This window comes from Canis aureus, chromosome 13 (genome assembly GCF_053574225.1).
Source record: "Canis aureus isolate CA01 chromosome 13, VMU_Caureus_v.1.0, whole genome shotgun sequence".
Lineage (NCBI taxonomy): Eukaryota > Metazoa > Chordata > Mammalia > Carnivora > Canidae > Canis > Canis aureus.
This window is the reverse complement of record NC_135623.1, coordinates 36,877,575-36,901,019: the sequence shown is the minus strand read 5'-3', so window position 1 is coordinate 36,901,019 and position 23,445 is coordinate 36,877,575. Positions and strand designations below refer to the sequence as shown.

At 38.5% G+C, this 23,445-nt stretch overlaps 1 protein-coding gene and 1 long non-coding RNA gene across 11 annotated transcripts in view; one reads left to right on the top strand and one right to left on the bottom strand.

Moving 5' to 3' along the window:
• Positions 1 to 3,873: 3,873 nt before the first annotated feature.
• Positions 3,874 to 4,835, bottom strand: LOC144281624 (uncharacterized). The gene is made up of 2 exons (XR_013350055.1): positions 4,615 to 4,835; positions 3,874 to 4,040 (listed from the first exon to the last, which is right to left on the bottom strand). It is a non-coding gene; the product is annotated as an uncharacterized LOC144281624 (long non-coding RNA).
• A 91-nt stretch (positions 4,836 to 4,926) lies between these two features.
• The window catches only part of LOC144282280 (uncharacterized), a 159,240-nt gene continuing 140,721 nt past the window's right edge, over positions 4,927 to 23,445 (top strand). For all 10 annotated transcript variants that reach the window (XR_013350670.1, XR_013350668.1, XR_013350669.1 and 7 more), the window contains exon 1: positions 4,927 to 5,084. The gene's annotated coding sequence lies outside the window, so the exon portion shown is untranslated. The remainder of the gene's footprint in view (positions 5,085 to 23,445) is intronic.

Genomic DNA, 23,445 nt, shown 5'->3' with positions numbered 1-23,445 from the left:
GCCTTGCAGCCAGAGACTCTTTCCCCAACCCAGGTTCCTTCTCCTTTGCTTTCAGAAGTGTCCTGTCTGCATCTTACAGTAGAGGCCCCTTCCTGGTTCCTTTTGCTGTCTCCTCTTTGTCTTTTCCCCAGCATTCCCCCGGAAAAGTCTCTTACATGCCTAATCACATCTTGCCATCTTCTTCTCAGAGGACCCCAACTGGCACAACTGCTGTTTTCCAGAAGAGAATGTAAAATGGTTTACCCAGCTACCAGCAATATGATGAGAGAGTTAAAATAGGCATAACAAATTAGGAAATGGGAAAATAAAGTTAGGAAAGCAGAATGAAGTCCAAGGGGGTGGAGTTAATCTACACAACAAGGATTATTAAATAAGGGTCATATTGTTAGTTCTAAGAATAAAGTGTATCTGCCAATGGGAATTGGAAAAACATGAATAAGATGATTCTTGTTTTACCGTTTAGAGTAACAACTTGTAACCTAGAGGACCCAGAAGATATTGGAAAAAGAAAAATTTTTTACCGTCAAAGCAATTTTGACCTTGTTTTGATTCTCTGTGTTAATGACGTATAGGAGTGGTATGGATATAGCCAGCTCATGGTAATTTTGAGAAATCAATTCCATTTGGCTTTGGCTACACAAGCATATAGTGTGCAAATATATTATGTATTGTAGCAGACTTTCTTTGAAAATATTTTCTGGTAGATTAATGTCAGTATTAGTTGGTATATATCCTAAACTGCAGAATGGGAGATTGTAGTGGGCAGAGCTATATTCTAGGATTAAAATTTTTTGTGGCTCTTTCACAACATAAGCCTCATAATATGCATCATTCAAGAATGTGTTGTGTGCCAGCACACCCACTGTGTCCTCACGGGCTTTTTATAGAAGACACTGTCCGTGTCATCTCAGTCCTGGGTTAGACTGGGACTGAGATGCTATATCTGAATAATAGCAAAGTACAGTCACAGTCATAAAAATAAACCATAAATTAATTTTTCTCATATACAATATTGTATTCTACTCTGATGACCAACTTTTTATATTATTTATCATGTAACTTTCTGTCAGAGCACGATCTGGCGTTAGAGTAAGTTGAGCATAAGTCAAAATTGCAGCGTTGTTGAAAAAGGTCAAGCATGACACACTGGGATATGTAAATATAAGTGTGGACCCTGCATGAATAGAATAACACCCCAGTGCTGCATGATGGGGAGTTAGAATAACAGTGGATAAACACAGGCATCTGGAGTTAATTAATGTTAGCAATCATTATCATATCGCCATTCCCACTTTTATCTATCAACGGTTATCCTCTCAACCTTTTTTTTTTTTTTTTTTTTAGGGGAATAAAATTCAGGAAGTTTTAGCCCATTACTTTGAGCCAGAAGATAGTCAGAATCAATGTATATGTATGATTGCTATTCCTCTAATATTTTTGGATACGATATAACCATGATGATTGCCTTCTCCTTCTCTCCACTTAAAAATTATTAGCTCATTACTGTATATTGTACTTATCATTTTATTACCACGCATAGTTTCAAGCTTGACTTGGGAGGTCGACTGGTATTACCTAATGATTTGTATTAGTTAGATTCAATGCTCGTCAGATCATCCAGGGAATAGGTCAGATTCTGAGCTGTTGCAATTAGGGAAAATTTAGGACTTATTCAGGAGGTAAACAAAGTTAATTCAAGTGCTAGACCTTGAAGAGTTGTAAGAAAGGGCATAAAGGGCATTTTCTTACAGTGGAGAAATCAGAGTCCTTTATCTTAACTTATCTTCATGAGTTATTTTTTCCCATTCTTGAAACTTCTCTCTCCACAGTACTCACTGTTTTTGTTTGCTTTAATCTAATATTATGGTTGTGAGATTCACTCATGTTATGTGAAGCAATAACTTCTTCTAATATTTATATAATATTCGGTTGTAGAATTTATCCATTCTATTGATGAAGGACAACTGAGCGATTGCCAGGTTTTGGCTATTATGAACGATGTTGCTGAACATTCTTTTATATGACTTTTGGTGCAGTTTCTGTTGCATATTTATTAATGCAGTTCTTGGTCAGGGAGTATGCATATGCTCGACTTTAATAGGTAGAGTTAGATAGTTTCCCGAAGGAGTTGTACCAACATGCATGATAACAAGATGTATATGGCATCCCCTTTGGTCCATGTGTTTGTAAACATGCGATATTTTTACTTTTTGCCCTGTAGTCAGCTCCAACACATACCTTTTTACCACCTGCCATGTTCATGAGACACAGTGTTCTGAGATCAATGAAGATCTTGGAGATGGAAAAGATGGAGGAGAAATAATCAAAAGTTTAGAAGAGAAGATAAAGAACGAGGTAAAGGAAAGAAAGGGAGGATTATCTGAGTGAGCTGAGGGAATTCTGATGCCTTCTGATCTCCTGAGAAAAAACAAAGTGAAATTCCACTCCTTCAGGAGGAAATCTCCTCCACTTGATTTGAGGCTCTGATTGCTTGAGTTATAAAGATATGATGATGATGGGTGAAAGGTAGGTAAAATAAAAACAGTGAACAAATATAGAAAAAATCAATAGAGCTTTTGTAAAACCTAAACGTCATCAGAAGAGTCTAGAAAGTGAGTAGTAAGCATTAAATCTTTTGTAAATATTCTTGCATATCTTCACTGTCTACTACTTCCATCTAATGCATATATGTATCCTCATGACATATTTTTGATATTAAAAAGATTTGGAGATGGATGAGGAAAAAAGGCCATATTGGATTTCTCTTTCCTCTTTGCTTTGCCTTTTCCCTTCATACTTTCTTCAGCCTTTGCCTAACACATGTTTCCCCTGGGGAATGAAGTAAGGGGGAGAGAAGTCATTCATCACCCCACAAAATCCCAAAGGCCTGAGCTAGGTCTCTGATTTGTGGGGACACAAGCCATCCCTGTGAAGGTAAGTACTGGCTTATAGCGGAGGAGAAGGGACCCAAGATACCCTCGGGCAAATGATTTTTTCATTGTTGATTCTGTCCATCTAACCTTTTATTTTTGAGGGAAAAAAAACCCCTCTAGTTTAATGGCTTTAGGAAGGGGCACTCCCTAAGGGGTTAAAACCGTCCACATACTTAAAATGTATTGTTTATCTGGGTAATTTCTGTTTAGTAAGGCTAACTTCAATACAAGCTAGTTGGGAGGGAAACATTATTGAGTACACAGGAAGTGTGTCTCCTTGGGTTTGCTTGCTAATCCTCCCTCTTTCCCCCCAGCCATCTGGAGGAAAGGAACAGGCTTGAAGTTAAATTTGGAGATTTATGAGGCATGGGACGCATAGCCGCTCTATTCATTTGAATTGAAAATTTGATCCAATTCTGGAAACTTCCCAATAAGCATCAACCTTCTGGGTTGAGCTATAAATCTGGAAATGACTCTGTAACATTATTTGCTTTGATTTAACAGGGCAAAGCGTTGTCTCACACCTAGCGAAAAAGCAATGGAGCAGTAACACTTGAATTGCTGTACTTGTCATCTTGCCTTTCAGCTAAGAATACTGAAGAGCTTTAAAAAGATAATTCTATGCCCAAATTAGCATTAAGTCGAACCGGTCCAGTAACCTGGAATCTTTTCCAGGCAACTTCATTGGCGCTGTCCTCATTATGTTAGCAAGGCATTGCCTCTGTTACTGTCCTAGATCAGCTGAGGTCATGGTTTATGGACTGAAAATAAGGAGAAAGAGAGGCATACCGCCACAGAGCAATTAATACATCATTACAGAGGATGCCAAAACACACACCTTCTGCTGTTACTACAACTTACTTGATCTCCTATTAATATGTATTTTTATACCCATATGTAGTAAAACCTAAAGAACATTAATGATAATTTCAGTAAGAGCTGGATTTTCACCAAGAGCATTTTTATTTTGCTAAGGCAATAATGCTATAAGCTAAAATAGGTGTTTAGACTTCTTTTCAGCTTCTGTGGAGAATTGCTTTGGGGCTACAGTAGCATCGGATGTTCACTTCCCAGGTAAAACATGCCCCAGTAATTAAGAAAATGTAGCTAAAAAAGAAAAGAAAAAAGAAAATGTAGCTAATATGAAAAATAGATCTAGAGGCCAATGTGAGTTTAAATATTGGCTGGCTGAATAATCTTTTCTTCTTCAGTTTTTTAAGACAACGCAGACAATGTCAACTAGATAGTGAACGTACACACTGTAAGATGTTAAATTCTCCACCACTAAGTGTCTAATACATCAGAGGGACGGTAGAGATTGTCTAATTTAATCTTCCTTTTGTACGAATGGGGTGGTATGTGGTTCCAGAAATTAACTGGAGTTGTACCACATGACCCTTCTGATCCCTTTTGATATCAGATTCAAAAAGTTTACGAAGTGAGTTGAACTAGAGGTAAACATGGGTAGACTTTAGGTCCATGTTATAAAAGGTTATTGTTTGTTAAGAGGAGTGGTTCTGGGAAATCCTTTTATTTCCTATTTCTTATCTTTTACTATCATGATTTATGCTCACATTTCCGAGTGTGAAAAAAATGGACATGTGAATGAGAATCCGACCTTCTCACATAACATGTTATTTTACAACGAACTATCTTCGTGGCCATCTGGCCATCTACTTACTTATTCATTAAACATGGACGATGTGCTAGACAATGTGCTGGTTGCTAGGCCTGCAGAGTAAACAATACAGAAATGGTTCTTGCCCTTGATTGTCACACTTTTGACCACAGAGAGACACAGATCTATATGCACATAGATGATGTCCCATCAATTCTAAGGCACACATTTTTTTCCTTTATCTTTTAATATATTCTGACATCAGGAAATATCCTAAAATCAAGAGAGTGTCATAGCTTAATTAGCACCTTCCCCCCCCCCTTTGTGATATGGAATACAGTGGCATGTCTAACAATTGCTGGCATTCTAAATTTGATGAGGTGTTTTATGCATACATTATGTCAAGTACAGTGAAGAAAAAGTGTTATTGCAGAGACTAACCAGGAACCTACTTTGGACTGATTGGTATGTGAAGATGTCTGGACAAGATGATGTTTACACTTGAGGAAAGAGAAGGTCCCAGATCCGGTTGGGTAAGCAGAAGGGGTAGGAGTATCCTAGGAAGAGAGGATGACTTTGTGAATGCCTAGCTAGGCCTATTTGAGGAACAGATGGAATGCCAAATGCCAATGCTGATGGACCATAGCAAGCAACAGGGGCTTTCAAAAGCCTGATTTTAAGAAAAAAAAAAAAAAAAAAAAAAGCCTATTCTTTTCAGCTCCTTGCAAAAAAAAAAGTTTATTCTGGAAAGACTATTTTCAGATCAGCAGTATTGAAGACATTTCTTTTGTGTTTCAGTCATTGTAAGATGGAGTAACCCCACCCCACCCCCAGGCTCTGACATTGCTTGGGAATATCAGTCCAAATTTGAAATTTTTTATTTAAAAGATTTTTAACTTAAGTGTGGGAGCACATGCAACAGTAATTGAGCTGAGTAATTTTTTTTTTTTAATTATGTAACAAGCTGATGTTTCTCCTATTTTGGCTTTGTTCTTGCCAATTTAAGCCAGGTGCGATACACCTTTCTTAACAAAAACACTTTAGAGTGAAGGTTTACTGGGATTACATGATTTTAACAGAACAATAATTTTACTTGAAAATGCATACATATAAGATAAAGTGTTACTTGGTGGTTGTTTGCTGCAGCAGCTGAAAATCACAGACTCTGGAGTATAATAAGCATAACTTTTCTGCATAAAAACAGAAAAATAAGAAGGAACAAATAAAATGAAATTTATTTAAAATGAAATATATTTAAGTGTAAATATTAAAACCCCTCCAAAATCTAGAATACAGTTTGCTCTTTTAAAGAGGGAGATATTTCCTGAAAGCTAATTTATACTTAAATTTGTTAGCAATTATTAGATGCTAATTAAAATCTCCAGGATGAATGGCTATGTATAGTCAGGGAGAAATCCATGTTAACATAGTTTTTAAGAACATTTTAAAAATCCTTCTCCACTATAAATTATATGCCTTCTTCTTCTTTGTATAACCTAACAACGATTAGTTTATTTCAGGTACGTTTAAATACATGTCTAAAACCAAAAGAAAATACTTTTCAATGACCAGATTTAAGGAGCACTTTCCAAAAACAACCACAAAGCGTTGCACTGCGCTGTCATAGTTTAAAAGTTGATTCTGACATCTTTACACTTACCAGCACTACTATGGCCACTACCACCAACAAAACCTCCACTAAAATAAGTGCAAAAATCTCTTTTACATTTAGCTTTCATCATTTTTGTCATCATTGCCTTCCAGGCAACTGTTTTGTGTTCTTTTTTTTTTTTTTTTCTCAAGGTAATTTTATGTAGGTTTTGGATGGTGCATCCACTTTAAAATCCAGGTGCATATTTGCATGAAAGCATGTATAGAAAATAAAGACAATCCTATGATGAGTAGGAACAATTGAGATCTTTAATGAAAACAGTGAAGTTTCTTAAAAGAGTTGTTTGCTGCCAAATTAGATGGAGGTGAGGTCACGCCTAACTTGATATGTCCTGTGCTGAAGCTGTTGAGAAGAAATTGTCCCCATCAAGATCCAACAATATTTAGAAACTGAATGTAAACCCTGCTGTTTCCCAGGAAGTGCACTAGTTTAAGTGAAAACTCTCTATGCTGCTGGGATTTAATTGACCACACATGGTGGAGAATGCAGGGGAAGAACTCAGTGGAATACACTCAGTTCCTCTAAGTGAAAAGTCATCCAACTTAAACAGGAAGGAACACAATTTGAATGCTAGAGGATGGAACAAAATTGCTCTAATTTCCAGGGTGGAAAGACTCCATATGACTTTGTTTTTTCTTTAAGTTTTCACATAGAAATGGAAAAAAAGCAGCAAAGTGTAGCTAAAAAGACAGCATTGAGAGCAAGACAGGGAAAACTTTAAAAACAGAGTTATGACAATGAAAGCAGAAAACTTGGTCCCTTCGTACTTCATGCTTAATTCAAATAGCAGCGATGAATATGTTTGCTTCTTGTGCATTGACCACCTAAAACTCTCATGTAATCCCATCATATTAATCAATTATGACTGTGCTCTTGGGTTTAGAATCAAATTATTTGTTTATTTAACCAATATGAGTGCTTTTCACTAGTGCTATTAGCAAGGCAAAATGGTGTTAATAGATGATGAAACAAAAAAAATGTAAAAAAGAGCTATCAATGAGAATCGCAAGAAAGAAAAAAAGAAAGGAAAAAAGAAAGAAAGAAAGGGCACTAAATTGACAAGAAAACTATGTCTAAAGAAGTAAGCTGTAATGCCACCATAAGAGTAATATAATTGGCTTGTAGTCTTGTACCTGCGTAGCTTGTGACCTTGGGCAAACCATCCAAGCTTTCTAAATCCTCACCTTTTCATTTAAAAGAGTGGAGAGGAATTGATAATATTTTCCCTGACACTTCCTACAAAAGTCAGACGAGATGACACATAGCAGCACATGGACAATGTATTGGTAATATGCCAATATCACTTAAGCAATAATTTATCGTGGGGCGCCTATTTGGCTCAGTCGGTTAAACGTCTGACTCTTGATTTCAGCTCAGGTCATGATCTCAGGGTCATGAGATCAAACCCTGTGTGGGGCTCTGCACTCAGTGAGGAGTCTGCTTGGGATTCTCTCTCTCCCTCTCCCTGTGCTCCTTCCCCCTGCTTGTGTTCTAGATGAATGAATGAATGAATGAATAAATAAATAAATAAAATCTTTAAAAACAAGAAATAATTGATGATGATGATGATGATGCTAGAAATTTCCAGTGATAGAAATATGTTGGTCTACAAAGCTAACTTCTTTTGCTGAAACAATTCTTTGTTTCCTTCTGGGCCTCAGTGAACTACAGACATGCAATTGTTCATGTTGGCCTTTCCAAAAGCTAATGACCAAATCATTTAAGTTAGATAGTCAAGACTCAGTTTTGAGAATGAATTTTGGCTTATTGTACTCAACATATTTAAGACTGTCAACAGTTTTTGTTCTTCCAAATGTTTAATCAGGTCAGGAGTTTAAAAAGAGTGAGATTTTCTTGATACAGCCTTTCCTTCTTTTGCCTTTGGGAAGCATCACTTTCCCCAACTGCTTCAAAGTGGAAGTTGGCAGGGCTCGCAGGTTTGGGAGCAAACAAAAAAAGTCCCTCCCTGAATCAGACAGTATGGAATGAAAGCCCTGGGGAACTGACCACCATCCCCTTTCCCCAATCTCCAAGGCCAGATGGACTCCAGACAAACCCCGAGAGTGTGGACACTCTGGGGGTAGTGGAGGTCAGCTGTGGTTCTAGGAAATTCCCTCTCTGAAAGACATGTGGGAAACCTGTTTGGGGATCCAGAGCAGTGCCAGAGTGGTCAGAAATGGAACTAACTCAGTGGACTTTGGCTAGGTCTGTAGAGACAGAAGCATTCTGCTTCCTAAGGAGTCAAACCGTTGGGGTCACTGATCCTGGGTTTTCAGGGCACAGGGCACAGGGCACAGTTGTCTATTGCTTTGGTTCCCATAAATTTGTCAAACATCTTAGGCTTGTGAGAAAGATCTTTTCCAACAACTTAATCTCGTTGGGAGATAATTGCCAGGGAGCTGAACGTGATAGAGAATGCAAAATATTTTGTGTTTACTATAAGGGCAGAGATGCAGGCTAAAGAGGATGTGGTGAAAGACTCTACTTCCTGTGCATTCAAAGAGTGTGAATAGACAGTTTGCATAATAGAAAGTGCAGTAGACTCGCATGTGGCAAATTATACAGGCTTGTTTGCAAATAACGAAATGTAAAAAGCATATTTGAAAACCTATTAGACTCACAAAAATAAGCAACAATAAGAAAACCCTAGAATGCAACTCTTCTTGGTGAGCGGTGGGTCCAGACTCTACTATCTTGGAAAGAATGTTGCATCTAGAAGGTGAAAACAGATCTACCTGAAACTGTGGCCTCTCTGAAGCTCAATTATCTTCTCATCTGTAAAGCATATATGATAGCTATCAACCTTATAAGGTCCGTAACAGGTGAATAAGTGAATAGACATCTTTTAGTGGTAATTCATTGCATAAATGTAAGTTTTTTTCTTCCCATTTTTATTGACAGATTAATAAGAAGATGACAAATTTCAGTTACTTTGTATCCTTTTCAGAAGCAAGTGGGATACAATTTATGAATATAGCAAATGTGTTGAGCAATTTCACTTGCAGGCATTGACATTAAAATGGCTAAATGGATTGTTTCAAAAACAATGAGGGAATTAATTATTATTTAAATTACTGTTTTGTGGGCTCTGTTCCTACGTGCACATTAAACTCAAATTTAAGCCTGTTCCCCTCATTTTGTGGGTGATTTGTGATTTCACCTTCATTACCATAATTTAACCCACAAAGCAATTTAGAGAGGTAGGTTTTTCTCTCAAGGAAAAGGTGCCCAAGTCAGCCAATCCTCACAAAAAAATAAATTTAATTGGAAAAAGCTGAAAACAAGACAATGTATGTATGCTTAAAATAACATTACACATGGTTGTATATAAAGATCTTAATAAAGAATGGGAGATAATTTGAAGAAATATAAATAATTTTGCAAATAATAAACATTTTTCATCACGTCTTTTTAAAATTCTAAGAAAATTCCCCTCAAGGGAAATTTTGTTGATGTGATTTAAAAACAAAACAAGACAAAACAAAATAAAACACCATTATCCCAAGGGAAAATCCGTTTAAAAATCATTTCAACTCTGAAAGATATTAGTATAATTTAATAATAAAACCAATCTGGCAACAAAAACAGAGACACTTTGACCTACACCAACACTTGGGGGTGAGGGGAGTTAGGATTATAACCTCGCTGAAAACTATAAGAAAAAAATGGCACTGGTGAATAGTAAGTCACTTATCATCTCCTAACAAAGACAGGAACACAATCCTGGAACATTTTCCTCTGTCAATTAACAGTTAATACGTTATCTGCTCAGTGACATTAAGATGTGGTTCCTAAAGCCATTTACAAAGACACTGGGCTCTGATGAGTGACAGACAAGCCCAGGCAGGCTGGTGAAAGGAAACTCAATTATATTGCTTCTAAATTGTGCATCCTCTGAATTGAACTTAAGAGATTCAAATACCAAAGAATAACACCCAGCCCCAGATTTTCTTTAGGGAATGCTGAGTGATTTCACAATTTTGTATCTGGTAGGGAGCGACACACTTAGGGCAATCAGGTGCAGAACCCATAGGAGAATGAATGCCCTGGAATAAGGAGTGCAAAAGCTGGCATTTGTTGTTTGAGAGGCATTTCCGAGAGTGGCAGGTCACTCTGGGCCTCCGTAACTCTACACGTAGTAGAGCAAGGCAGAGATGGCTTTTGTCTGAGAAGTGATTCAAGAAACAGCCAGTTCTCTTCATTTGCTCAAGCCTGGCTCGTCTCCAAGGTGGGGGTTCATGCATCCTAGAGGTTGGCTAAAGACATCATCTGGGGTCTGGGAAGAAAATACCGGAACTATTATTGACTTTTATCTAAAAATGTGAAAAGGAGATTCATCATCCCAACATCTATAGAATGGTGGTGACTGGTACTCCGGCACCCTTTCTGGGTCTGTATGTCAGATGGCCTTGTATCTTGAAAAGCGTGGAAGTTCTGTTTTGTTTTTAAAGATTTTATTTATTTATTTATGAGAGACACACAGAGAGAGGCAGAGACACAGGCAGAGGGAGAAACAAGCTCCCTGCGGGGAGCCCGATGTGGGACTCGATCCCAGGACCCTGGGATCATGACCTGAGCCAAAGGCAGACCCTCAACCACTGAGCAACCCTGGTGCCCCAAAGTGTGGAAGTTTTACTGAGTTGGGAATGGAATTCCACAAAGAGGAGATGGAAAGGAGGCCATGATCCTCATTCTTTTGTCTCCTTTCAGAATATTTTGAAGTAGGATCTAATAAGTGGCTTTTCAGATCATATTATCTTGTTTTAACTTAATGAATGCCCACTAACTAGTGGCTTGAAAAGGCCCCTAGTGAGGAAATTACAGATTAAAAAATACTATTAACATAGGCACAGGTGAACAATCACGGTATTGGAAGGTGGATTTTTGCTTTCTCCTGATAGAAGCTACATGACAAGGGAAAAATGGTCATTCCAGATCTCTTAAGAATTAAGGTAACATTTTTCCAATTATCATAAATATTATTTAAGATGTGGACTCATAGCCACTATATTTCAGCTTCGTTGAGTTACAATTGACAAAATCGTAAGTTATTAAAAATGTACAAGAAGGTGAATTGATGATATATGTGTATAGTGTGAAAGGACTCCCCCATCCGGTTAACTGACATATCCATCCCCCTCACATATTTACCATTTATCTGTGTGCACGCGCGCGCGCGTGTGTGTGAACACTCAAGTTGTATCTACTCTCTTAGCAAATGTCAGTTATACACTACAGTGTTATCATCAGCTATAGTCACCACCTTATACATTAGATCATTAGATCTTATTCGTGTTATAAATGAAAGTTTGCACTCTTTGTCCAACCTCTCCCCATTTCTACCCCCTCAACCCCACCCCACCTCAGTCCCTGGCAACCACTTTTCTACTCTGTTTCTTTGAGTTCAGTTTTTTTTAAAAATTCCATTTAAAAGTGTCACCATAAAGTATTTGTCTTTCTCTTTCTAAGCTTGTTTCACTTAACAACATGCCTTCTAGGTTCATCCATCTTGTCACAAATGACAAGATTTCCATCTTTTTAAAGGCTGAAGAGTACTACATTATGTATATAGTTACTACATGTTCTTTATCCAGCCATCTGTTGACAGATACTTCGGTTGTTTCCATGTCTTGGCTATTGTGAACAATACTGCTATGAACATAGGAGTACCAAGATCTTGTTGACATAATGATTTCATGTCCTTTGGATGTATAGGTGGAAGTGGAACTTACTAGGTCATATGGTAGTTCTATTTTTAATTTATTGAGAAACCTTTATGCTGTTTTCTACAGTGGTTGCACCAGTTTACATTCCCACCAATAAGGCACCAAGGGTTTGCTTTTCTCCACATCCTTGCCAACACTTATTATCTCTTGTCTTTTGTTGGTGATGGTCCTCACCCCATGTGTATATGCATAATGGGTTTTTGTGCCTTTGTAGGGTACCTTTTTTCTTTTCTTTTCTTTTCTTTTCTTTTCTTTTCTTTTCTTTTCTTTTCTTTCTTTCTTTCTTTCTCTCTCTTTCTTTCTTTCTTTTCTTTCTTTCTTTCTTCTTTTTTTTTTTTTTCAACGTGAGCTATAGTAGTGTCCCAGGGCTACCATAACAAAGTACCACAGACTGGGTGGGTAACACAACAGCAATGTATTTCCTCACATGTCTAGAAGTTAGAAATTCAAATCGAGGTGTCTGTGAGGTCGATTTCTTCTGAGGCCTCTCTCCTGGGCTTGTAGATAGCTATTTTCTCCCTCTGTCTTCACATGGTCTTTTCCTGCGTGCGTGTGTGTCTTTGTCCAAACTTCCTCTTCTTATGAGGACACCAGTTATAACAGACTAGGACCTCCCAAAAGACCTAACTTTAATTATCACCCTCTTAAACACCTCTTCTTCAAATATGGTTACGTTCTGAATTACTAGCAGGGATGAGGGGAAGGTGGCTGGCACTTTAACATATGAATTTGGGGAGGGGGCACAATTCAGCCCCTAGCAATAGCCATTAAAGTCAACTATTAAACTGAACTTATCAACAGATTTTCAAATCACTGATCACATTTTGAAACCAAGATTTTAAAAGAAGCATATTTTTTTAAAGTTTTGTATCCAACAATAAATACAAATTATTTAACAATATACTGTATCCCAATGTGACCTGATCTTTAGAAATTTTTGGTTTGGGTTTATGTTCCCTGATCCAAAAATTTATTACTATTAATTTTTTAATTTAACAGACACCGTGAAGTCCTCGTCCCGTTGTAGGTACTCTGTTCTAGGCACCTGGGCACCGTTAGAGGAGAAACCAGACCCTTGCCCTTTTGGAGCTTATATTCTAGTGGACGAGAGCCCAACATTGAGTCAAGAGCATCATATTTAAAACCGAAGGACTTATCTCCAGCTGCTGGGAGTGTTGCCAGTCATCTGCCCGCAGCTGTCAGCCCTCTTTTGGGAATTACCCTTGGCTAAAGAGAGCTACCTCGCCCAAGGTCATGGATTCTTTCTCCTGCAGCTTCCATCTGAAGACTATGGAGATAAAAAGGCCCAGATGCCTAGACTCAAGGCCCTTCCAGTCTGAGGGCTCCCTGCCCTGTTGCTTGAGGCCTTCAATCAGCCTGAAACCCGGTTCAGCTTCTCCCTCTGCCCAAGTCCCGCTTCCATCTCCCCTAGTGTCTCAGCCTGTTTCCTGGGGAAGCCCACAGGAAACAATGCCGTATTGTGTTGTATCGTACTGTGCTGTGTTAATTACATTACCTTATATTATATGACATTGTGTTATGTTATTTTCCTTACATTGCATTATAGATGGTATCATATTGTCTTATTTAGGGTTCGTCTCCCTCCTTAGAATGCGACCTCCATGGGAGCAAGTACATTATCTCTGGGGTTCACGTCTCTGTCCACAGCTTCCAGAACAGTGCCTGAAAGTACCAGCCAGCCCCCCTCAATAAATATTAGTTAATATTTGCAAAGTGGGAATAAAAGCCAAGCTTACGTTGTGACACCCCATGCGCAGTCTCAGTATAGAGTCTACTGTGTTATAAGTGGTTAATAAAAGTTGGTAATTATTCTGATGTTCCTTTCAAAGATGATTTATCACTCTCATTTTTTTTTTAAGCCAGTGATCCAACTCTATTTGCCCATACGTTAATCAATCAAATATTTATTGCCCACGTACTGCTTTAGGAACTGGGGCTACAAAGAGGGTGAGAAACATCCCTGCCTTAAAAGAGAATCCAGTTTACTGGCCCAGGCACAGGTCACATCTCATTAGTTCTTTTGTATTTACTCACTTGTAAGTGAGCTTGTTTGTTATTTTCTTTCCTTAAGCACTCTGAGATGTGAGGTTTAGTACCTGTTTTCCAAGTGACTTTTTTCTTTTTTTAATTATTGAGGCAATACTTCTCAGCTGAAATCTGTTCCCATAAATCACTGGGCAATAGCTAGCTAGAAATTGGACAAAAGGATTGTTTTAGCTGATATGAGATCAAATTCTCTTAATCTGCTGGCTGTTTCTTCTTATTATTTAAAAATCAACCCGGGCAATTGGAAAGGATTTTGTTTGCTCGAATTTTGGGTGAAATGTTTTTTGGCTAAAAGAATCCCAGAACTTTGCCAAGTACTCAACCTTGAAGACAGTACAGGTATTCCCTTCTCTAGGAAGCCTTCACAGGTTAAATTAGCTCCCCTCCCCCTCTGCCCCCATCACACCAAGGGTAGGTGAAGCCATTGTAGCACTTGGCATATTTTGTTGGAATTCTGCTTATGAATCTGCCTTCTTCACTAGCCCAGAAACTCCTCTAGGATCAAAAACCTGGCCTTATTTATTATTGTGTCTCTTGTGCCTATCATGTTGCCTGGAAATTAACCATAATTGTAATTATAGGTAACTCTTGCTGTGTAGGCAGACACTTTTGTGAGCGCTCTACAAATCCTCATACAATCCTCTGAGGTGGGTATTATGATCATCTCCATTTTACGAAGGAACTGAGGCCCACAGATCTTAAATGACTTGGCAAGATCACCCAGCTAGCAATGATCCACATGGACTTTGAACACCAAGAAGGTGATTCTGGAGCTCAGATGCTTAATCACTGCGCCCTACTGGTGAATGCTTTTTGAATTGAACTACGCATACAAACTCTTTTACATAAGGGAAGAACCAGGACAGGAAACTTTAACCACAATTTAAGCTTCATACATTCTTAAATTCAGAAACTTTCATAAGTAGTATCGATTCTCAGAAGTAGAGCTTTTTCGCATTTTCTAGGTTTAAAGTTGAAGGCTCCACGGTTTACCGAAGTCTTGACTTCTGTATTGCTACAGTCTTCTGAGAAAGGGTAGCAAATGATTAGCTTTGGCTCTGCTCCGTATCCTGGGACAAAATCTATGCTCAGGAATAATCATAATGTGAACCAACAACCTTTTGTGATCACGTACTATGTAACCATGTGAACGTGGCCAAACACACAGCTTGTCAGTGGTGAGACAGGGGTTTGAATGTACAGCACTCATTGCTCTTAGCCATGAAATCATCTTGCTTCGTTTCCTCTGCCCACAGGCTATAGCCCAGTAGCCAGAGCATTGGGCCATGCTCCTTCACGTTGTGACCATCCTTCTTCTCTGTCCAGTATTCCAATTCTTCTGGATCTGGAGTTGCACATCTTAATCCCTGTAGTTGAGTATCTAATGCATATTCTTGCCGGTCACTGTTTTCTAGGACTCTCAGCAATTGAAAGTTTTTAGATCTCTGCGTTTCTCAGTATTCTACTGCCCACAGATCCCTGATGGTGCACATATAGATTCGTAGATTATTTTTGGTTGGGGAGGGACCCCAACTTCTTGGTTAATACTGGGAAACAACTTTTCAACATTCCTGCCAAGTGGTTGTGTCATTGTTCTTGAAGAAATCGATTCCATCTTTTGATTATTCTACTAGAACATTCTATGTTGCAGTGTCCTTATAACTTCCACTCCCAGTGATTATCCAAAACCTAATCCGTTTGATTATCTAAAATCTAATCCATTTTCTCAGTAATAGACTTTATAATATGAAAAATAATGCTATGTTCTCAGGATTGTTCTTAATATCCATCCCCATGTCGTTTTTCTTATTAGGTGTTGTTTCAAGTCCCTTCCGCCTGCACATACAGGAAAGGGAAGAGAAGATTTGGAGTCAGACACACCCAGCTTTGAATCCTGCCTCCTCCTCTTAGCGGCTTTATGTGTTTCAGTTTCAGTTTCTTCATTCATCACATGATAATGACACAGAGTTTAAAGGGGAGTTGTAAAGATTAAAGTTGAGAGGTGAACTACAACACTTGACACAGAGCAGACACTCAAATAAGTGGTATTTGCTGTTATTTTTATCATTCTGCTTTTACAAGTGGGGTTTGAAGAACCAGAACTGATACTCAGATGTGATCTGACCATCACCAAACAGTGAGATTGTCCTCCTCCAACGCCAACGGTAAGGACAACACTAATAAAAACCGTGGCTTTCCCTTATTGCTTCTCCCATGCCACGCTTGGTGCTAATGTTGATACCAAGATCCTTTCAACCATGCTGGAAGGTGTAGTATTCTCCTTTTACAACACAGAGACAGATGACCTGCCCAAGGTGACACATCTAGGAAATGAAAAGTTTGGAACAGACCGGTGTGTGCAACACCGGAGAACTTGCTGCCTATTATATTAGACCTTTATTAATTTATCCTGTGGTTGGTGGTCAAACACACGGACTTAAGCAGAGCTTACTCTTAATGGAAGCCTCTCTTTCTCCCCTGCCATTGCACAATGTTGTTAAGGATCATCCATTTTCTACTCAACAGGTATTTTTTTTTTTTTTTTTTTTTTTTGCTGAACAAATCCAGGTGTATTAGTTTGTCATGATAGTCACAACAAAATACTACAGGTTCAAACAATAGAAATTTATTTTCTCACAGTTCTGGAGGCTGGAGGTCTAAAATCAAGGTGTTGGCACATTTGGTTTCTTCTGAGTCCTCTCTTCTTGGCTCTCAGATGGCCTGGTTACCTTCTTGCTGTATCTTCACATAGTCACCCCTCATTCTGGTGGTTGTCTGTGTTCTAATCTCTTCTTATAAGGATTGTAGTCAAGATTGGATTAGGGCCCACTCTAATGGTCTCATTTTAATTTAATTCCCCCTATAAGGGACCCATCTGCATCTGTGTCATATTCTGAAGTACTAGGAATTAGGGCTTCAACTTATAAATCTTGGGGGGGTGGGTGGACGTGATTCAGCTCATAACAGCAGGCCTTCACATTTATCTCCCTAAAACTCCTCTTTTGTTAGATTTGATTTATTGTTCATTCATTGAGAATTTTTTCAATACTGATTTTGTTCTCCAGCATTCACACCATTCTTCTAAATCTGTGCTATCTATAAACTCAATATACTTTCTGCTATATATCTCCGCATTGATGAATAAAAATGTTGGAGAAAACAAATGTGATCATGAAGCTGGAGGGATGGATGGAGCTAAATGACTTTATCCAATTTGATGCCCTCTTACTGCCTGTCTGACTCCTGTGGGTTTCTCTGGTCTCCATTTTCCTGGCCATGTATTGTTTGGTCACTGTGGCCTTTCCCTGCACACTGGTTTCAACTTAATAGGTAAAATGTAGGTACCATGTTCAGGCCTCTTCTAATGAGTGTGTCACTTACTTTGGTGGTTTCGATAATTGAGAAGATGTCATACAAGGTGTAAACAACCTGAATTCTGGTCCTGGGAATTATCTGTGTAATAAGAATTTCTTGAATGTTCAAATTCTCACCTGAAAAAATGGGATAATACCTAACCTACTTCAGGTTTTGCAGAGTTGGCATCAGTTGGTATTACAGTGAAATGTCTATGTGGAGCCTCCATAGAGGCAAAATGTTAGCACTCTATGACAGATTGTTGGCAAGCCTTTGAAGATTCGCATCTGTCAGCCTATTCTCAGGCCAGCTGGTCCCAGCACCGCCAGAAGATGGTTAAAGCACCCACTCCTTGAGGTTGACCATTCTCTCGTCATTTCTTTGTGTCAGGACTTTTTGGAGGAGCGATGTGGTACAAATCTATTTCAAAAAAATTGAAGTGAATTAACATAGAGCTGCTAAAAAGATTCAGAGCTGACCTAAATCATTGACCTAAGGCAGATCAAGTTTAATGTCCTGAACCCAACAAAATGAAGAAGATAATTCTACGTTAGGATCATCCTGTGATGCATTTCTAGGCCAAATAGAGGAAATATTTTAGAATATACGTCTCCACTAGCTGCACAATCAATATGTAGAACAGCTACCTTCATAAAGCTTTCTGCAGAGTGAATTTCTGAAGAGTTAATCTTATTTTACTACTGATTTCTACTGTAATGTGTAACATCTATTCTTAAAGAAACTATATGTTGCATTATCAGATTGCAAATAAGCTTCCTGAGTCATCTAACCATTCGGGATAGAATCTAGGTTCCCCAAATTGTGTGGGGCCATAGGTAGACACCTAGAAGACTTAAAGGGAATTAGGGTAGGGGAAGAAGACAAAAAGGGGACTTACATTTACTAAACATCTACGTGTCAGAATTATATCCTATTTAAACTCTCATTTAATCTTGACAACAATTCTGAGGTAACACAAATACAGCAGCTGGGAGGAGAGTATATATAACAGTTGGAAATGTCAGCGTACTCAAAATCAGCTTCCTAAATTGTGAACCACTTCTGCTGAGTCTATTTGTAGCATATAGCATTGAAAAAAAATTTTTAATTAAGAGTAAAAGGAAAAATCTTGCTTGATGTTCAGGAGGAAGGCCTCTGTCTCACTGGGTAGCATTCCACGTTAACCACCTGTGATTGATGCTACTCTGTGTAAGGCTCTCATTACCAACCCAGTTTTTTGGATGAGGAAACTGAAGCCCAGAACAGTTAAATGCTTTTCCTTGCTGCAAAACTGGTCTGTTTGTACTGGAGCTGGGATTCAAAGCTGTGTTTGCTTTCTGAGTGTTCACTTTGCCCTCTGCCTTGAAAATGTGGGATTAGCAGAGCTAGATTCTTCTCCTCTCTGCTCTCAGGTGCTGATATATGAGTCACTCAGTTTCCCTAGATTTCATGTTCCTTACTATAGTATGGGGGTAATTTTAGCATGGATCAGATAAATGATCTTTTTCAGTCTTGGGAAAACATGGAGTGTGATGCAAAAAGTAAAGTAGTATTTTTCAAAAAAAAAAAAACCTCTGAAACAAGATTATATATTAAATTCTTTTCCTAATTTAGAAGGCTTAGAATGTCCAGTAGAACATTCCATAATGATGGTGTTTCACACCTCTGCGGTCCAGTGCAGTAGCCACTTAGCACGTGTGACTATTGAGCAGTTGATATGTAGCTACTGTTACTGAAGAACTAAATTTTAAATTTTATTGACTTTTAGGGACACCTGGGTGGCTCAGTTAGTTAAGTGTCTTCCTTCAGCCTCAGGTCATGACCCCAGGGTCCTAAAACCAAGCCCTGTATCGGGCTCCCTGCTCATCGGGGCGGGATGGGGGGTGGGGGTGGGTGTCTGCTTCTCTTCTCCCTCTGTAACTCCCCCGCCCCCCCCCCCCGGCTCTTGCTCTCTCTCTCTCTCTCTCTCCCAAATAAATAAAATCTTTAAAAAATTAATTTTATTGACTCTTACATAATTTAACTTTAAACATAATTGCTATATATTGCTAGTGGTTGCTTTTAATGCACAGTGCATAAGGTTGGATGATTTCACACACAGATATGGATTCTGAGCAACTAGTTCATTTTTACACATCCTATGCATGATCAATAATCCTCGATGCTGTAGGTGGTAAACTGAAATGGGTGTGTTACACTTCTCTTAGCCCTCCTATCTCCAAGTCATGAGTATTAGGTTTGTCAATTTAGTTTTAAGTAAACTCAGGCTATTAAAATCTCCTGACTGTGAGTGGACTTAATCATTCAAATAATATTCGTTGAACGAATGTCTATAATGTAGTTAATGTATGTTGTTCCCCTTTCCATGTCGAGGCCTTTCTTATCTGTATGTAGTGGAGGGAATCATATGCTACAGGTTTGCGTTGAGGTTTAACGGCATCTAGTGAGTGAAAGCCTCTGGCACGGCACGTAGTAAGGCCATTTAATGTTCATTCCCTTCCCCTTGAGAAGAATTACTGCTTGTAAAGGAGAGAGCACGGTGACTAGCAATGTCTGCTGGCTCATCACAGTTGGGGCTCTATGCCAGTGCCATTCATTCATTCTTTGGGATCATCTTTAACTGTATGATTTAGCTTGTATTTGTCCTTGTGATTTTTTAAAAATATGAAACCAGAGGGAGTATCCTTTTCCCTCCACAATGCTATCTTCCCCCAACCCAAAATGACTCATTGTAAAATATTTAATTGAGAGAATCTTAATTTCTGTAAATATAAAGAGTCCAACTGGTCTGAAGCAATCATATGATTTTTTTTTTTTTTTGGTTCATGCATTTTATAGTTAACTGGAAGAGGAGGCTACTTTTTTTCCTCCACCTCAGTGTGTGGGCAGCTGTGAATCAGCACAAGTATAAATCTTCACACCCACCCCTCCCCCCACAAAAAAACTTATATTAGGAGAGTGACTACAGACATCCTTAGCTTTGTGACTCAGTAGCACATATTTCTTCAGCACTATAGTCTTAATCATCTCCTTTCTGGAAATAGAGAGAAAGAGAGAAAGAAAACTGTACTAACAGAAGTTCTAACAAACTTAAAAAGGACTCCTTTGACTTTCTATCCAAACAGACTGTCCTTATCAATTTGTGGAAATTCCTGTTCCATTGATACAGAATGTCATGCTTTGATTGTATCTGGCTGGGTAAAGAACTGTACATTTGCCTTCTTCTAATTGATGAGATCTGGGGGGAAGAAAACAGTTTTCCTCAGAGATCCTGAAGCCCTTAGGGGTGATTTTTGCCTTTGATCTTATCTCTCTGCTTTTCCTTTTGAACTCAGGGTTAATCTTAAATTCAGGGTCCTCCCTTTTCCTTAGATCCCATAATAATTTTCAAAGTGAGAGCATAAGCTATATTTCAAGAGGTAATCATTTTGAGATCAACTTTAAAACATTGTAAAAGGAAATGAGAAATATTTCTCTTTTATTCTTATACCCTGACAAAACAATTTTTATTTTAGTTCAGGCAGTATTACCACTATTGGGCATAGCAATACATTTGCCACTCTGTCTTAAAGTAGCTTTTTTTAGTGAAGACAAAAAGAGAAGTTGTAGCAATAAGCCACAATAGTACTGTTCAAATAGAAGAGAATTTTCAAAAATAGATTAAAAATAGATTAGAGTAGTCAGGCATCTAAATGTTGCCATCATACAGGATTGTTTTAACACACAAACCTGTTAGAAATAGCAGAGAATTATTGTGAGCTATAGTACAATGAAAAACACTAGACTAGGTATCAGAGAAGTGGGTTCTTGTCTGAATTCTTCTGTCAAATACTTGTGTGCTCTTGAGTGCATGGATACTTTAGACTTCCTGCATCTCTTCTCTCAACTATGAAATAATGGATTAAAGCTTCAAAATCTTATGACTCAAAGGATTCTATTTTGTATAATTCTGTGGAAGTATGTATGCAGGCTTTCGTACATAGAAATGGAAGTATGAGGGGCCCCTAGTCAGTAGGTCATGCTCTCAGGATTGCGTTGGAGGATCAGTAATGGATATGTTCCCATCTATTTATGCGTTCTCTGAATTGATTTTCCTTGGAGCCAAGGGCAGATATTTCTCTTTCCTGCTTGTGATGAGGCATCCTGTCTGTGAGCATGTTAACTTTGGTCTTCCTGGCATTAGACATGAACCAATTAAATGAATGATGTAGCAAGTGCAATTGCCACAGAGTTTACACCCAATGATGGCCCCAAAGGGTGACACATGGTTGCTCCTTGACCCGGTCAAAGGGAGTTATAGAAATTCACCAGGCAATTGGAAGCTGCCAAAAATCATTTCTCAATGAGTCATTTGTCACTGTTAACAAGAATGAATTAGGGGCAAGTGGAAAATGTTATTTATTTTATTTTATTTTATTTTATTTTTTTGGAAAATGTTATTTTTAAGGTAACTACATTTCAATGGATGAGCAAAAAGTTGTCAATCAGGGCAGCCCCGGTGGCGCAGCGGTTTAGCGCCGCTTGCAGCCCAGGGCATGATCCTGGAGACCCTGGATCGAGTCCCACGTCAGGCTCTCTGCATGGAACCTGCTTCTCCCTCTGCCTGTGTCTCTGCCTCTCTCTCTCTCTGCATCTCTATGAATAAATAAAATCTTAAAAAAAAAAAGTTGTCAATCAGATGTTGTGACTGGCAGTTGGGTCACCTTGCAGCCAACACTTCCTGCTCTTTTAGGAGTGCTTATGAATTCTTTCATTCAAACGTCTTTCTACTTACCAGTTTCCCAAAGCATGCATAGATAAACCACCCTCTTCTATTGATGTGTAGCTGGAAAATGGAGGATGAAGGAAGACAGTCAGGTACAACCAGACTGGAGAAATTTAGCCTGGATTTCATCCTTCTTCCAAGATTGGTTTTCCTCATCTGTAGAGCAAAGCTGTTGTTAGATAATCTCTTAAGATCATGTCTGCTCTAAATATCTGTGACTTATGGACCTAATGGCCACAAGAACGTGGAAAAACCAAAGCCACCACCTGTAGATCCTAAAATCAGGGGAAAGGGCATTTGTTTGTAATACATATAAGTCAACAAATTATATCTCTAAACCATGTAATTATAATATACTTGTTCTAGGCGTTGTTATAGATGAATGATAAACTCCTGATTCCTACGTAGGAAATGAGTCTTAATTGGCAATTTAATTTAAACACCTCTACTAGATAGTTGCTTACTTTCAAATCCTTATCTATGCAGGGTCATTGACTTGTTTTCTATTGGAAATGAAATATATGTAAGCTTTCTGTAATCATGAGATAAAGAGTTTGCAGGCCTGTAAATATTCTAAGAATGAAACAAAGGGGAAAAAATATCTCACCCAAAACTCCACTCTTCCTACACAAATAAGGATATCCTTCCCAGCGTGATACTCTAGAAATCTTGTTTATTTTGTTTAAAAGGTATTAGGCTGAAGATTCAGAGGAAGCCCCTGGCTATAAGCCATGGTGCTGTAACAGGTATTTGTAATGTACAGTTAGTTATCCCGGGAAATGGATCAGAGAAAATCTGTTATATTTAAAAAGGCAGTTGATTTGCTGGGTTTTGTGTGTTTGTACAATTGTGAAGGGTTTTTCAGAATTTAGATAATGAGTCCAACAGTTGAAATGATTGCAGACAGTCTTGTCATAGCTGTAGTCGTACATACGCCAAGATCCTCCAAGATCCTCAGGGGAGGGTGGAACCGCCAAATACCACCCAGTGGGTTCAGCAAGTGCTTTGCACTCTCTCCAAGGTGACTGGTTATTCAGAGACGGAGTCGCTTGGAGCACCTGAAAGATAAGCCTTGGTAAGGGAGTTACCAGGTTAATAAACAAGAGATTCAGATACAGGCCCGGAGATGAAAGGTTAAAAGACAGGGTTTAAATAGCCACTTTAAGTGTTATCACTCATAGGTCTGTTAGAGAACATTCTTGTGCAAGACTTAAGCTCACTGTTTATCGTGAGTAAGGGTTGAGCACTGAGCACGGAAGGACAATACCTTCTTCTACTGATTAGCATTTCTTTTTAGTCTGAATGAACAG